This window comes from Miniopterus natalensis, chromosome 2 (assembly GCF_054644295.1).
Source record: "Miniopterus natalensis isolate mMinNat1 chromosome 2, mMinNat1.hap1, whole genome shotgun sequence".
Classification (NCBI taxonomy): Eukaryota; Metazoa; Chordata; class Mammalia; order Chiroptera; family Miniopteridae; genus Miniopterus; species Miniopterus natalensis.
In genome coordinates, this window is record NC_142082.1 from 43,445,054 (window position 1) to 43,460,527 (window position 15,474).

General features: G+C 37.0%; 1 long non-coding RNA gene across 2 annotated transcripts in view; it reads right to left on the reverse strand.

Moving 5' to 3' along the window:
- LOC148093675 (uncharacterized) overlaps positions 1-15,474 on the reverse strand; it is a 260,196-nt gene that overhangs the window by 31,174 nt on the left and 213,548 nt on the right. The window lies entirely within an intron of this gene.

The following is a 15,474-nucleotide window of genomic DNA, read 5'->3' on the forward strand; positions in this document are numbered from 1 at the left end:
CTCTGGTGCTCCCTGATAGGCATCAGCTAGTTTCAAACTGCAATCAAGTCTTTTAAACAGTCTCCTTTGAACAGAGGAATACAATCCCCCAAGGGAAACACAGCGTTTTAATGAGGAATTACTAATGCTGGGCAGCACTTTCTGACCTGAGGATGAGCCCTTACCATCTAACAACTTATCTGTGGTTTTATTCACTGGACGGACTTTCTTTCAAACCAAGACAAGGGAGGTGAAAACACAAACTAAAGTGGTTAGGTTCCTGAGCATAACCAGGCAAGCTCTTAATATCCTGGTTATTTGAACTACTCCATATAAAGAAAAGAAAAAAGATTACCTTTGTTCCAATACCACCCACTGTTAACGCCCTACTCAACTGTTTCCAGTAAAAGCAAAGTAAGTTTCTATTAGATCTAGGATATATTAAAGGACAGGTTTGTCAAATATTTGTATAATCTTCCGCATATAAAGCAGTCGTTTTACAGTGATTGCTTATTTTTTTGGTTACAATATATTAATTTTTTATTGGCCAAAATACTAATTCCATAACAGTGATTATTAGTACAGCAAATGTAAAACAGTAAAATATTAAAATCAAATATATTTTTATTACTTACATTATTTCTAGGGAGTAGAATGAAATTATATAAAGAAGAAATATCTTCCAGAAAGAAAAAGAGAATTAGAAAACTTTTTTTTAGGAAAAAGGGCATTCAAATAAAGTCTTTATAAAGTCATCTAATTTTTTTCCTAATGTAATAAACAAATCTCTTGAAAAATATATCGCATATGCAAATAATATGTAAAATCAAGTGTGAAAAAATAAAGTGAGCCCAGCTGCTGTTGCTCAGTGGTTGAGAGTCGACCTAGGAACCAGGAGGTCACGGTTCGATTCCTGGTCAGGGCATAAGCCCAATTTTGGGCTCGATCCCCAGTAGGGGGCGTGCAGGAGGCTGCTGATCAATGATTCTCATCATTGATGTTTCTCTCCCTTCCTCTCTCTGAAATCAACAAAAACATATTTTAAAAATAAATAAGTAAATAAAAGTGAGAAATATTTTACTTACCAAATATTAAGGTATGCAGGTGGTGCTCATGTTTCACAATACTGTGATACCACAATACACACACACATGCACACACGCCAGCAGGCCAAAATCATTCAGAACAGTCTAAATAATCAAAATCAATGGGAAAAATTACTATTGTTCCCGAACCTTTAATTTTTTTCTTAAAATACTAAATTCAGTTAAAGTAATACCCAGTGCACTATAATATAAAACATTCGATATATGGATAAAGTGTTCTGTTTATTTGTAAAAAAATTATCAAGAGTAGTTTGAGTGCTTTTTCCTTCTCTCCCTATCTTATAACTTAAGATATATTGTGAACATCTTTTCTATGTGTTGAAGATTTTTATTCTCCTTTCTAAGTTTGGATCAGCTTCTAGCATTTTTATCGTTTGCACTTTCAATGTTATGAACTACCCCTCTGAGAACCTTTCATGTGAACATTTCCCTGGCATTACCTCCTCTGGAAACACTCATCTATTCATCAAAACCACTTTTTATTTATACTGATAAATTCACCTTCACTGAGCTCCTCTGGTTTTATATCCGGAGTCTCTCCCACAGCAGCAATGTCAACATTTTCCTGGTCGGTTATTTCTTCTGTAACTCTATTTACATTTGGTTCGCTTCCAGCATTATCGCTTTTCATTTCCTTGCCGCACTTTGATTTTCGTGGGGTAATTTCTTCCTTTGATTTTCCATTTTTTTATACACTGTGTCAATGAGACACTACAGGACAAGGCAATCACATGCTGTGCTGTCTGTGTGTGAACTGAATAACCGGTGGGCAGTGACCAATCACCAACAGATTTTGAAAAAAGGGACATGATTGATTTCTGATCCTGATGTGAAACTTCTATTTACTTAGGGGTAAGTGAAATGACAGCTAGCAGTGAAGTTTGTGTGTGTGAACATGCAATTACTCACAATTAATTTACCCAGGTAACCATATTTTGAATTGCGTTTCTGGAGGACTAGAGTTATTTAACCAAACTGGTAATTGAAATTTATGTAAATCAGAACCACACAAAGTAAGGATTGCCTGCACTTCAAAGGCAAAGTAATAAGATGGCATGTTACTGTCACAAGGGCAGACAGAGCAATGGAGAGAGAATAGAGAGCTTAAGGACTGACACAAGTAAAACAAATCAATAGGGCAAGAAGCATTTCTTTAGCAGATGGAGTAAGAAAACTGGTTCCCTTTATGAAGAAATATACAACTGGATACGTGCTGTAACAAAAAAGATGGAACTTACAAAGACTAAATGTTCAAATATTCAAAGGAAAACTATACAAGTAACAGAAGAAAATATAAAGAACATCTTTATGAATGTGAAGTGAAATAATTATTTTTTTAAATCCATATTTCGTTTTCCCTCATCATTTTCAATTCACTAAATTATTTATCTGAAATGTGATCATGGCTCTAAAATCATCTGTACAAAAGCTATTCTGAGAATGTCCCTCTGTGAATTCCTTCTACTCCATTCCCATCACTTCTATCCTTCCCACATTTTGTTCTTCATGAACATTAAAGGAAGTTTAAAGCATATCATAAACCAAGACAGAGCATCTAGAAGATATATGATTGACATTCGTAAAGAATTTTTAGAAATAATTAAGAAAAAGTCAGTGAACTAGTAGAAAAATTGGCATTTATCTGAAGATAAAATTTGAATGACCAATAACCATGTAAAAAGGGGCTCAGAATCTCCACAGTATTTAGAGTAATCGCATACCATGTCATCTCTACATATTTTTTAAGAATTTTAAGTAAAATACTGATTTTTGGTGAGTATGTGGTATAGTGGAAATACACATACAGTGTTTTATGTCGTTGTGTAAATTTATATACTGGAAAATATCTTCATTTCCAATCATCTGCTAAAGCTGAAAATGTGTACCAACCGTTAAAGAGAAATTCCTTTGTTATTAAGAATGGAAAACAAAATTCAGAATAATGGTTACTTCTGAAACTGGAGATAAAGAATGAGGTAAACTATATTTTGAAGAGGAAATACCTGTTTCATAAACTGGTTAGTAACTACACTGGTGGTACTAATTGTGCAAGGCAGAATGATTTCCTAAAAATGCCCACCCCCTAATGGGGGAGTGGGGGGGGGAGATTAATCAAATAATTTATATGCATATATGAATAACTCACGGACACAAACAATAGTGTGGAGAAGGCCTGGGGGGAGCAGATGCGGGGTGGAGGGGGTCAATGGAGGGGAAAAGAGGGGACATCTGCAAATACTATCAACAATAAAGATAATTATTTTTTAAATGCCCACCCCCAAATCCCAGGAACATGTGAATATGTTCTGTAACATGATAAAATGGGCTTCTCAGACATAATTGAGGTTAAGGGTTTTTAAATAGATTATCTTGTATTATCCCAATGAACTAAATCTAATGACGTAAGCCCTTAAAAGCAGAGGGTTTTTTCCAGCTGGAGTTAAATAGATGTGGGAGGAGGAAGCTCAGAAAGTGAGTGGGCCTCCACCTCCCTTTGCTGGAGGGCAGCGTGGAAAGCACCAGAAGCGATGCAGGCAGGGCCTCGGCTGGCAGCCTGCAAGGAAATGGAGGCCTCTGCCCTACAGCCGCAAGGAGCTAAAATTGGCCGGTCAACTGAATGAGACTGGGAGCAAATCCATCCCCAGGGCCTCCAGAGAGGAACACAGTGCAGCCAATACCATAATTTTGACCTTGTGAAATTTTAAGCAGCGGAACCAACTGAGATATGCTGTAATAACACTTCTGACCTACAGAACTATGAGATAATTCATCTCGTATTATTTAAAGCCATTAAATGTATGCTAATTTGTTAAAGCAGCAATAAGAAACAAATACACTAGTATTTGTGTGTTACACATTGACAGAATTGTAATTCTTTCAATATATTGTGTAACACAAAAAATTTTTTTATATAACAAAAAAAAATTATCAAGAAATTAGTAAAGCCCAAACTTGTAAACTGTTCATTTTTCTCATATATTTTTTGTGTCAGCTCAAAAATTAGAATTCTAATTTTCTATTATAGAAACTTAAAAATAATGTTATCTATTAATAATACTGATAAGTCAATTTTTTGGCTCAAAGGAAATTCATAGCCTTATAGCTACTAGAATTAAAAATCCTTTGCAGGATTAGTAGTTAATTGAAGAAGGTTTTGAATTCACAAGGCTGGTAAATTAGTTTCAGGTTCTTGTTCACTTCATACTATTTTTGTACTACCTAGGCATTTGTTACAAAGGACAAAGTGAGTCCAAGTGTAACATTTCTCAGTCTAACGTAAGTATACTTTGAGTCCTACCCAGTTTGGCTCAATGATTAGAGCATTGGCCTGAGCACTGAAGGATCCCAGGTTTGATTCCTAACCAAGGGCACAATGTGTGTGTTTCTCTCTCTCAAGCAATGGAAAAAATACCCTCATGTGAGAATTAAAAAAATAATAAATGTATTTTGACTCAAGCAATGAGAGTTATCCTTATTTACTAAATTTATTGGCAATATAGTTTTCTATTTTATGGTTTTACTATGTATAAAATTAAATAATTTAAGTCAGGGGTTGGCAAACAATGGCCCATGAGCCAAATTTAGCCTGCCACCTATTTTTGTAAGTAAAGTTTTATTGAAACACAAAGTCCATTCATTTACTTATTGGGTGTGGCTGTTTTCATGTTACAATAGGCAGTTGAACAGTTGCAACAGAAACTGCATGGTCCAGGAACCCTAAATAATTTGCTATTTGGCTCTTTACACAAAAGTTTGCCAAGTCCTTATTTCAGGAAACATAAATGACATATTCATGGTATCTTTATGGTGTGGAATTCTACCAAAGACCAATTAGTGATCATGAAATATATTTAAAAAACAACCTATTATGTTTCTTTTTTAAATTTATTTTTAAATTACAGTTGACAAACAATATATTAGTTTCAGGTATACAACACAGTGATTAGACATTTAGATACTTTACAAAGTGATCACCCTGGTAAGTCTAGTACCATCTGGCACCATTCATAGTTATTACAATATTATTTACTATATTCCCTATACTGTACTTTACACTCCCTTGACTAAGTTTATAACATGCAACTTGCACTTCTTAATCTCTTTCACCATTTTCACCCTTCCACTAATCTGCCACTCTTCCCTGGCAACCGTCAATTTTTTTCTCTGTATCTATGAGTTTGTTTCTGTTCTGTTTTGTTTTCTCATTTGTTTTTTAAATTCCACATATAAGTGAAATTATACAGTATTTGTCTTTTTCTGTGTGACTTATTTCACTTATCATAATACCATCTAGGTCCATCCATGTTATTACAAATGGCAACATTTTATTCCTTTTGTAGCTGAGTAATATTCCATTGCGTGTTTGTATCAATATACAGGTGTCTATATACATATACCTATATATAGATATCTATATAGCACATATTCTTTATCCATTCATCTGTCATTGGACAACTAGGTTGTTTCCACATCTTGGTTATTGTAAATAATGCTGCAGTAAATATAGGGGTGTATATAAACTTTCGAATTAGTGTTTTTTATTTCTTCTGACAAATACCAAAGAGTGGAATTCTGGGTCATATAGTAGTTCTATTTTTAACTTTTTGAAGAATCTTCGTACTGTTTTCCATGGTGGTTGCCCCAGTTTACCACGCCATCAACAGAGCACGAGGGTGCCTCTTTCTCTGCATCTTCACCAACACTTATTCTTTGCTGTCTTTTTTGATAATAGCCGTTCTGAAGGTGTGAGGTGATAGCTCGGTGCATATTTGATTTGCATTTCCCTAATGATTAGTAATGTTGAGCATCTTTTCATGTATCTGTTGGCCATCTGTATGTCCTCTTTGATAACTACATAGTTATAAAACATGCCCAGTGATTTTTTTTTTTTAAAAAAAGCTTTTTTAATTGAAAGACAACCTGTCAAAGAAAGCATGTGGAATAAAGAATGTGGAAATTTGTATGTGAATATATCCAAGCACTTAAAAAGTATTCCACAAAGGTCAGCATGCCCTAGAATTTCCTTTTTCTTCATATGTCCAGTCTTATAAGACCATTTCTCCCCTACCCCCACCCCCTTTTTTTAAACAAATTACTGGTACTCCATTTATTTCATTAGTAGCTGTTTCAATTACAGATAAGGATGGCTAGTTTTTCTCCAAAAAAAATAAATTTTAAAGTGAAGTAATTAAAATTTAGCAAATATGTATGTTTATCCTAAAAGGTATAAAACAAAAAATAATTTTGTAGCTTGTTTTTGTTCCTAGAATTGTGAGAATTTGAGATCATGAGTTAATTTCTCTGGAGTGGAAACAGAAAGTGAAGGTTGAAATTGAGCCCTATTCTAAGAGAAGTATAATTAGATAAAGTTAATGTTCCAAGCAAGATCTATATGTTCTATTTCTAATTTCCAATCTTCACAGAGCTTCTAAATCTTTTCTGACTCTTGGCATAGATTTAATCATCACTCTCCCTGAAAGTGATTTAAAATGAATTCATTATGTGACTTATTTATATAATAGTTGGGCAAGGGAAGCCTCCAAGACTTAGTATGTATAAGACTTATAGCATGTATAATTAGAATTTTATTTATGCATTTTTTCAAGGGTCATCAGCATCTGGAGAAATGCATTTAAATAAAATATGTATTATTATGCCCTTATGAGTTTTAATGTCTTTTCTGTGCTAAAAATGAATAAATATATAGAATGATTGATTTTTCTTTCCTAAAAAGGAACACTAAATTGTAATATGGTCTGTAAATATTCACCTTTGAAATAGTTTTTTAACTCTCCACTGGACAATCAGATAAGGAGGGCATGGGCTTCTGTAAGCAGGGATCTTGTCGGTGTAATCAAAATAGTGGTTTCAAAGGTTTGTGATGAAGGCAGAAATGGTTTGAAGGGAGAAGAGGGAGATTAGAACATTTTGCTCTGGAAAGCTTGAAAGTGGAATTTCTTTTTTCCCTTGTTCTTAAAACTGTAATTTAGTGTTTTATACTTGCATGAGGTTAAAATAAAAGTATTTTCATATATAGGAACACAGTGCCTTTGCAAAAAAAAAAAAAAAAAACTTAAAAAGGAGTAATCTAAGGAGGAAAGGGCCAGTGAGATTCCATTTATTCAATGTGCAGTAAATACTAATCAAGATGCTGGTACTGCTACTTCTTGGAAAGGGTGATCTGAAACAATTAGTAGTGAACCATTTGCAACCCCCGAGTTGAGTCATCTGAGGCAAATGAGGCTGCATGTTCATGTTCTCATAGCAGCTTAGTAATTCTTGGCCATGGAAAATTAGCACCTCTCAAGCAGAAAATCTGGAGTCAGCCCTCGTGGAGGACTTGTATTCATAGCTAGAGAAGTATTATAATAACTTCCTGGGAAAAGACAGTTGAATTGACAATTGTGCCTATATGCCTGAGATAACTGGACCAAATAAAACAGTGAAATTGCCCTGAATCTAAATGTCTTCATCTGTAAAATGGGGAAACATTTTTTTTTTTTTTCAAGAGGGTATTGTGAGGATTAAATTGCAATGCTTAAATTGCCAGACTCTTGTATGCTCTTGTACTATTTAGAACTTTCCTAAGTACGCCTGTTCTTTGAGACTTTTATGTACTGTAAATTTTCCTTAGTGCTACTAGAACAGTTTCATCTGCTATTTCCAAATAAACTCAATTTCTGGTAACTCAGGGAAAAAAAGTAATGATGATTACACCACAATCCATCTTAATATCCCATCAATGGCTACTTCCTCAGGGCTTTGACTCAAATTTGGGGGAATGAAGTTATCTTACATAGACTTTATTATTATCATGATTCTTTGATAATGTCAATGTCTTGTGGGTTTTCACTGACTTAGTTTTTATTTGATTCTCACAATACAATTAAAAACAATGCCAATTTAGAGAAAAAATATCAAATTTGCTTTTATGTACTCTCAACCAATGACAGAAGGTTTATGACAATGTTAGAGATATATTTATTGACTTATGTCTCTCAATAATTTTGTAAATGTTACTCTTTATATAAACCATCTATGGCCTTTGAAAACTATGCTTTTATTAAAAATTATGTTTAAAATTAAGAAAAATATTCTATTCATCTTAATGCTTGGTGAGGTATTTTTTAAAAGAAGTAAAAAATAATCTTATTTTTCAGTATGCATGCACCTAATATTTTTAAGTGATTTGCTTATAATTCTAAGCTAATTATTGTTGATTTATTTTACATTTTGATTTTTAGTAACAACTGTCAAATGGTAGTAGGGGTGTAGAGCCATCTTCTCTTTTTTGTTTTTTAAATCTATTCTGACAGCAAAATAATTTACAGCTTTCCTTAATAATATGGATAAGTTTATTATCTCTTTTTGTGGGGCAATTAAATAGTGCCTTAGCCTGGTTTAATACCAAGCTCATTTGTTTCCATGTAGTTCTCTTTAAATAATTTGTACAAAATAAAATAATTAAAATATTACTCAATAACCTTTATAAAAATAATAATTGTATGAAGTATATAAATTCAAAATAATTTCACTGTACAACTACAGAATTCTGAATTTTCTATTTTAAACTCTTTATCACCATGCTATGTTAGGAAATATAATCAAAATATAGAAATTGAATTTAGAATTTCAGATTAAAGTGGCTCTCTGCTTCAGGATAACATTCTATGTACTTGAAAATAAATGACATATTTCATGGCTATTTAGCCTCTGAATCATTTACCCATTCATTCTAAAAATATTCCCTATGAAGCATTTTTTGCGAGGCATACTTGTTAACAATGGGAACACATTGTACACAAAGTAAAAATGAAATGGTTCCTGCATTCAAGGAGGTGATTTCTGGAGTTGAAAAAAACCTGACAATGTTTTAAAGAACAAGATCATTTCAGAGGGAGAAAAATGCTCTATCAAAAGTGAGAAAGATGAAGTGACTACAGAGATGGAAAACACCTTAGCTGTTAATCTCAGGAAATATCTACATTTAAAAAAAAAATCTACTTGCTAAATCCTGAAGACAAAAAAACAGTGAGGCTCACATGGTGCCAATATAAAGCAGAAAGAGGGTAAAGCAAGTTCATGGGAGAATACACACGCCAAGTGCACAGAAGAATAAGACAGTCCCTGAAGGCCGGGTGGCCTGAGCAAGGTGAAGACGGATGGCAAGGACCTGGGAGGAAGAGGCAGGGGATCAGCATGACCCTGCTACCAAGAAAAAGGAGTGTGGCTCTTATGACGGGGTGAATGAGATATGGGCTGGGAGACAGTGGATAGATTTCAGAAGAGAACTGATATAATGTGTTTTATACACACATAACATACAAATGTTGTGTGCCTAGAGGATAGAGCATGGAAAAAAACAGAACAGGAAACAGAGAGCTCAGCTGTGAAGTTATTGCAGCATTGCGGTTAACCATGTGAACTATTAGACACTGCTCTTTAAGCTGAAAGAAAATATACGTGTATTTTAAGTATTCATTAAATTTAAAAGTGTTTCGTGAGATTATATTTGGTCAAAGAAAGTGCTAGGCATTGAGAATACATAAGTAAACTAGACATAATCTCTGCAGCAGGTGGAGGGCATCTGACATTGCACAGCATGTCGGTCTATAGAAGGTGCACCAAGGCCTCGCCTGCACAGCAAAGGAAGGAGGCCTGCAGCGGGCTCCCTCCAGGTGGGTTTCTGGAAGTTTGCACCGGGGCAAACCCAGTGCTGAGTCTGTTTCATTAATATCGTGTTCCTAATGCTGAAAGCCACCAGTCATGCCCACATATTAGGGGAGGCACTATCTGCTGACAGTGAAAGGTGCTCAGGGTTTCCCCCAGTATCACCGCCTGTTTAGTTACATAAAAAGTTCAGATCCCCTTCTCGAGAAGAACCATCGTTTCCATGCAAGTCCACATTCAGAGATGAAGTCACCACTGTTAGAGTAGGTGGGCAGATAGAGACCAGCAGGGCAGGGGAAGGACAGACTGACACACACCATGCTGAAGTAAACTAGGGAAAGGTCGAACAAAACGCTGAAACCGCCAAGAGAGTTAGATAAAAAACGGGGGGGTGGGGGGTGCAGTAAATAATGACTCCCAGCACCAAACAGGCAAAATCTTACAAGACACCTGCGGGCACACGGAATTCGAAGCAGCTCCCCAGCCAAGCAGACCCACAACATTTTAGGGAGCCCACCGGCTGAAGGACGAATGGTGTAGACGGATCAGGACAACGCGTGGGCGGGGCAAGAAGAAGCCGACAGCCAGGACCTAGGCCCATTGGGCGCTGGAAGGTGGCCGGGGCTGCCCACCCCGAGCCCCCGCTGGGCTTGGGCTTTCGCAGAGCCTTTGGGGCCGCGCGGGTCTGGGTGCCGCCTCCCTCCCGCGGTCCCCGCGGCGCCCGCGCCCGGGGGCTGGGCCCCAGCAGGGGGCGCGCAGGAGGCGCCCTCAGCCGCTCGCCATCCACGTTTCCGCCTCTCCCCTCCCTCCCTCTCCCTGAAATCAATTAAAAAATAATAATAACCTTTCCTCCCAGGCCGAAGGGCCTGGGCCTGCTGATCCCCAGCGCCGCCGACGCCGTGATGCTAATGAAGTTAAACATTCGCAGCTCCCTTCAAAGAGCTTTCAAAGTGTATTCACTTGGCTTTTTATAATACTTGTGTAAAACTTGTAAAATTAAGAGGGGGTTGTTTTACTCCGCCCCTGCTCCCCCATCCGACTGAGTCTGGAGTTCATTAGCATAAATGTATATGCAGGTATTTTTGTTATAAATGCGTAATGAAGGGGAGCAGGGAGTGCATTTAACTTAATTTTCACCGGATAAGTTCAAACAGGCTCCTGTCCACTCGTAATTATTATTAGAGCCCGTAGTTTGGAAATGGCTTCTAGGAATCAGGATAAATTAGCTCCAGATATATTTATTCATGAACTTCCTAATTCATTGAACAATTATATATTGAGAACCTATCATGCATGGGTCAGAAACTGTGCTAGGGACTAGGAATATAATGAAAGAGCTATAATCCCACACGGACATATCTCACTTTATTTTTTATAACTATCCTGACTCACTCTGCTGTCAGTTAACGACCCCTTTTCCTGTTCTCATTCAGTGGCGCTGTGACAGCTCTCTTGGCCGCATGGCCCAGGCACAGAGGAAGTGTTCACTATTCGAATGGAGTCCAGAGCAGGAGCACTGGAAGTGCCTAGATGTGAAGAACAAAAGATCTTTCAAAAAATTATCTTGACGTTATAGAAAATACTTCAAATTATTCTATTCTATAGAAAATACTTCAAATGACTTCCATAAAAAGAGGTGATCAAGGAGTATTCACACAAATAATACATAGGAAAAAATATTATAGGGGTGTCGGGGAGAAAATTATACAGTATAATGGCATTTTCTCTGGATTGTGTGATATTTGTAGTAATTTCCAGTTTTATTAACTTTGTAATTTATTGTAATTTTTCCTCACTCTAAATAAATATCAATGTGCATATCCAATATTATTTCTAAAATGTATCCTTTATTTTTATATTGCTTAGGTTCAAGGCCCACAAAACCTGGATCTACCCATGGCTATATTCATGTAGGATTTCACTGTTTAAATAGCACTTTACATATAGTTTCTCAACTACTGCTCTTTCAAATGCATATTGTGCACCTGCATTTTGCATCTCAGTATGAAATTAAGGTTCAGATATTTAAAGACATTTATCCCCCAGGCTCATTCAAAGGAATTGACTCTCTTCCCACTCTAAGTCCAATACTCTCCCATGTACAAAAATTTTCCCTATTCATACCATGAAAAAAAGACAAAACCAGTTTGCTAAATTTTGCAGAGCTGGGCTATTCATATTTCAAACACATTCTTACACAGTGATGAAAATGTTTTTATACATTATTACCTTGACTCTCCAACATATTTCTGACAGGGTGCATAATGGATTTATTATTGCATGTTAATGACTTGCCTAATGTCACGGGTATGCTTAATTTTCATTAGAATCTGGTTACTTAAAAACAGAAAGCAAAAAACCTCATACAGGATTCTTACACAAGCTAATCATATGATCCTTGAGAAGCAAAAGAATGACGTACACCCAAAGAATTTTTAAGCATTTGCCAATATGCAATTAGAATTTACCAACAAAATTGCAGTGAATTATTTTTGTAATAATTTGACACTATATCTTTGTATTTCTAAAGTAAGATTTTAGTGTTTTGAATCACAGAGGGTGGGAGTGAGGATTAGGCCAGTGAACCAGAAAATCAGAATGCTCATTGTACATTCAACAATGTTTCCTAGACAAGACTTTATGAGCAACTTGTTCTAGTAAGATCCAAAGTAAAATGAGAGCATACATGTGAAAAATATTAAACACTCAATAGCTCAAAAAGGCTGAAAGACAGGGGTGTTAGTAGAACAGTGATGGATACAATAAGGTAAATTTAAAAGCGCTTATATTAAATATAGATGCTATATGTTTTGAAAATATGAAAACTGTAACCAAAATGTCGTTAACCACAGAAACACTAAAGAAATACTATTTGATATAAAAGCAAATGCTAGAGGAAAAACATGATATTCAAGAACCTATACCCTGGTTAAAAAAACAACATATTGTTTATAATTATCACTAAATTCTTGTACTAAAACAGACTTGGGTTAATTTGTACCTTGTTTCTCTCCTAATAAATTATTCATTTGTATCAAAAGAACACCCGTGCACCCAGCCCGCAGCTTAAGACAAAGGAAACTGTCCACTTTTCAACCCCCTCTGTGCCCTTTCCCGGGGACACGCCTCCAGCTCCCCAGCATGGAGGAGCCACCGTCCTCAACTTGGTTAATTTTTGCAAATTTTTTTCATTTTAAATTTAACAGCAAAGTCTTTATTAACAGAAATCAAAGTCAGATGTATAAATACATAAAACATAAAAAACTCAAGTCTGATCTAGACGACGTTGAGGTCCCACGGAGCCCGTTTCCCGCTTGGCCCCCTAACGGTGAGGCCAGGCAGCGCGTGAATACTAAGGCACTTCCGGGACCGAAAGTAAGGTGACTCGCCTTATTTGCATACCCACAGTGCACTGCACCAACTTCAAGTTTAAAAAGAAGAAAATTAAATTTTTTTCCCACTTATAGTTTCAGAATATTATACTTTTATATACAAAGTAACCTGAAAATTTTTATTCAAGCACTAAGTGTTGTCATAAACTAGCCACCGTCAGTGTAATAGAAGTTGCTTTTACCCGAGGCGTGCGTTACCAAGTTGGTCGGCATCTTCTCTCTCTCTCCCATTTTTTTTTGGGAGGCAACCTAATTTTTGGTGGCCTTGTTTCGACAAGGCTGTCTAATGCTGGTGCAAAGAAAGAAAAAAAGTGGGGCTTTTAAGTGTTTTGATGATACAATAATTGCAGCTTTTCGTGAACAACGAGCTCTGCGAGTTTAACGTTATGCTTATAAGCGCCGCTCCGCTCTTGCACGGGTATCCAGAAAAACTTTCTGTGGTTTCGGCTTTCTTCCGCTCGTAAAGTTGTTCGCAAAACAGGTTTTTAGCTGTTTCTTAGCTTTGTTATCACTTTCATCTTTTGGTGCGAGACGGTTTTTCTTGCTCTGCTCTTCTAAGTTTCTTTCCACTCTTTCTCATACCGTGCGTTTTCTGTGTCTCTCCTGTGTAACAGTTCTGCTCCGCTCCGCCCTGTGTCTCAGGATGAAGAGCCCCCTCCCGTTTCAGCTGGCACCTGGCAGCCTGTGGTCAATGAGAGGGAGGTGTGACAACTCGGGGAGTCTGAAGAAGGGACGAGCTCATGGATTTCTTTCCTCCCTCTTTACCTTGGTTGCATCTCTAGCAGTGTGTGTAAGTTACGTGGCCGTAGTTTGTCTTTGCTGGGTCCTCTCTACCAAGATCGCCATGCACCGGGCGGCTTAAACAGTCAGGGTTCCTTCTGCCAGCTGGAGGCGCGGGCAGGTCGCGGCTCGGGCGGGGTCGGTGTCTGGGGAGAGCCCGCTTTCTGGTTCACAGGCGGCTCTATCCCCCTCCTCCCCGGGCAGGAGGGGCGGGGGCGGGTTCTCTTTTGTAAAGGCGCTAACCTCGCTCCTGAGGGCTCCATTCTTGTGACCTAATCACCTTCCAAAGGCCACCCCCCGCCGAACACTACCTACCAACTGCGGACTGAGGGGTCCCAGGGTCCATTCCGGCCAGGGGCACGTACCAGGCTGCAGGCTAGTGCGGGAGGCAACCACTCCATGTGTCTCTCCCACATCGAGGTTTCTCTCCCTTCCACTCTCTCTGGAAAGCAATGGAAAAATATCCTCAGGGGAGAATTAAAAAAAAGAAAATATTGTCCAATAAGTTGGTTTCTTTTTCTTACAGAAATATCTCTCAGTACAGCTTGTTTTAATTATATCTCTTAGACTTAATAAACTCAGAAAAAATTCAGATTATCTGACTTTAAAAAGGAAATTATTTGAATGGCAGGAATGGTATTTTCATTTTTTAACATGCAACTGACTCATTATTAATCAAGCTTACCAAATAATATGTGCTTATGCTCATGAAGATTTTTTTTTTTAATTTTTAATTTTTTTTTTTTTTTTAATATATCTTTATTGATTTCAGAGAGAGAGTAAGGGAGAGGGAGAGAGAGATAGAAACATCAATGATGACAGAGTCACTGATCAGCCTCCTCCTGCATGCCCCCAACCGGGGATCAAGCCCACAACCCGGGCATGTGTCCTGACCTGGAATCAAACCCCGATTGCCTGGATCCACGCCCGGCCGGGGTTAAAAAAATTTTTTTTTTATTTTTAGAGAGAGAGGGAGGGAGAGGAAGAGAGAGGGAGAGATTTGTTGTTCCACTTATTTATTCATTCATTGGTTGATTCTTGCGTGTACCCTAACCCGGGATCAAACCCAAAACCTTGGCACATGGGGATGTTGCTCTAACCAACTGAGCTACCCAGCCAGGGCTATGCCCATGAAATTTTGACTTTTTTTCTCCTCTATTTTCCACTTTTGCTTGATTTATCAAATTTGTTCTAACATTCTTATTTTTTTCTCTTTTATTTTACATCATACTTCGAGATAGTTTCCTTTCACAGTGTACTTGGCTTGTCTTTGGAAAGTTGTCCAAAAATCATCTTAAATGTCAGAATAAAACATAAGTAGCTTTGCATTAATTTGGCTTGTTTGACTGGTTGTGAGGATGGAGGTAAATGGGAGTAAACATCTTATCTCAGTTGGACCGTCCAGTCTCTGTTTTGTTTGTTCATTTTTCATTCTGCTAATACTTCAATGTATTTTTCAGTTCTTATATGATAAAATGTGTGTATTCACTTTTTTTCAAATAGAAATTTATATTTAAAGTAAAATTATCAGCGATCATAGAGATAAT